Here is a 2,281-nt window from a genome sequence, read left to right on the forward strand (position 1 = left end):
GGAAACCATCCCAAGTTGTACCTCCCAGGGAATGCCTGCCATTGCTCAACCTTGTGAGCCCAGGGCCATTTGCAGTGACACCTGAGCATTGGGGTATGTGATTGGACAGTGTCCTGTGGTCTCCGACACTGTCTGGCACACAGGCTTCTGGCTCACTGCTGGATGCTGGCTGGAGACATCTGGAAAGGAGAATATCGAATGATCCCCATTTTCCAAGAATTAAAGCAAGGTGGAACATTTCCGAATGGAGCCTGGATGTTATTCCTAAAATCTGGGCCACATAAGGTTAGAGGCATATTGATTTTCAGTTTCAGGATAAATTGGCCATCTTTGGCCTTTCAGGAAAACAACCACAAGTTTAGGTGATGAATAACAGATGGCACACTCTGAAGCCTCCATTAGAAAGCTCCAAGCAGGCTTAATTGTCAAGGTAGCCACAACCGCAGTGTCCTGCCGCAGACTGACGGAAGAATGGCAGATGCTTTCATGTGGTGAGGATGAGTCCAGTTGCCTCTCGGGGGCAAAGAGTTGAAGCAATCACACTCGTCACATTCCAGGGCAGCCTCAAGTCTGAGCAATTTCATGTTGGAACCAGGTTCAAGAAGGAAAAACATATTTTTAAAAGTTTTCTTAGAAGAATTACTTTAAGATAATATCCATGCCTAGCAGACCGGAAAGGATGGGTGTAGACCTACCTTGCCTGCTCCCTCTGTCTCTCTCCCTCTTTTGAGATAGCTTGTTTCAAACCACAGCCCCAATGCTACGCCCTCCTAGTTAAAACATGGCTTCCTGTAGGGACGGAGGAGGCTATTAAGAGCCTGCAAGCTACTGGAACTTAGAGGGTTCGGTAAATGGACAGGGCTGGCACGGAAAGCTCCAAAAGCTAAATTCATGGGGACCCTTCCTGATGTTACATAAGCAGGGAGTCATCCCTAGGAAACAGGAAACTTCACTGCAGCTATGTGCGAGTTGTGTAAAAGCTCCAGGGATCATCTTTTAGAAATTATTAATCATGCTAGGAAGGAGATTTTTGGCGATATGACCACCTGAGATTCACCTATATGCCTTGATCATGATCCTTTAAGCAAACAGATTAAGTTTTTTAGTCTGTCACTGGCATCCTGTGTGCAAGGAGTAGATAATATCAGCTCTTACCTCCCTAGGAAATATGTATTTATTACTATATGTACATAAATCCATACTAAGTAACCAGTAAGAATGAGCTGTTGGACTATTTGTTATACAGATAAACAATGTTTAAATTTGGGACATGTATCACTCACTAATGACTGAATTTCAGGCATATATATGGGCTGGAAAGATACATTCAACTCAGAGTTGCCTGTTCATAGTTACTAAAGCCTTCTCATTGAGCACCCTCCCTTCTATAAGTAGTGATGAGATACAAGTCAAGTTTCTTACTTCCCAAGAGTCTAGAAACAGGAGAGTTACAATATACACATAAATAACTTTTCAAAGCTAATACGTGTTTTTCAAAGGTATGCACATGTCCTCTGCCCCCTCTCCCTCCTAGATGTGTAGGGAATGGAAATTGGACTTCCAAATGTCTAAATAAATAAGGGGTCCATAGAAGACTTAGTGGGTTCAATGCTTGAAGTTAGAATAAGGAAGACAATTTGACATTGTTCATCATCAGAGAATGTGTCAACTTGCACTGGACTTCTATAGAACATTTAATGTGTGGGAATTAAGATTCACTGGACTCAGTACAGATTAAGTGAGATTTATTCAGGGAAAATTCACTTACACATGAAACAATTGACCACCATGGGTTCCCACTCCATGGATGCCACCCAGATGCTCTCTGCAACCCGGTCAGGAAGCAAGAGAGAGAGAGAGAGAGAGAGAGAGAGAGAGAGAGAGAGAGAGAGAGAGAGAGAGAGAGAGAGAGAGAGCTTGGGTCCAGGACCCCAGACCTAGCCTTCCCCATCATGTCTGCATATGTGACCACGCCTGTTCAGGCGTGCTCACTGCAATAGGTGTGGGTGGGATGGATATCTCACTAAAAACATTGGCAAACAGAAATGACAATTTTGACACAAGCCACAATTTCCTATGAGTCTTCTTCTTCTTCTTCTTCTTCTTCTTCTTCTTCTTCTTCTTCTTCTTCTTCTTCTTCTTCTTCTTCTTCTTCTTCTTCTTTTCTTTAGTGCTGTGGATCAGTCCTGGTACTTCACCCATAGGCGGCAAGTGTCCTCTACTAAGCCACACTCCAGTCTTCCTGTTCTGTTCATCAGTCTTCCTCTTTTCATATAAAGCT

At 43.4% G+C, this 2,281-nt stretch overlaps 1 long non-coding RNA gene across 1 annotated transcript; it reads right to left on the minus strand.

The window, feature by feature from the left end:
* Positions 1–237: 237 nt before the first annotated feature.
* On the minus strand, positions 238–763 carry LOC127213092 (uncharacterized). Its single transcript, XR_007833620.1, has 2 exons — positions 696–763; positions 238–570 (listed from the first exon to the last, which is right to left on the minus strand). It is a non-coding gene; the product is annotated as an uncharacterized LOC127213092 (long non-coding RNA).
* Positions 764–2,281: the final 1,518 nt, after the last annotated feature.

This window comes from Phodopus roborovskii, unplaced genomic scaffold (assembly GCF_943737965.1).
Source record: "Phodopus roborovskii unplaced genomic scaffold, PHOROB, whole genome shotgun sequence".
In the NCBI taxonomy this organism is placed as follows: Eukaryota; Metazoa; Chordata; class Mammalia; order Rodentia; family Cricetidae; genus Phodopus; species Phodopus roborovskii.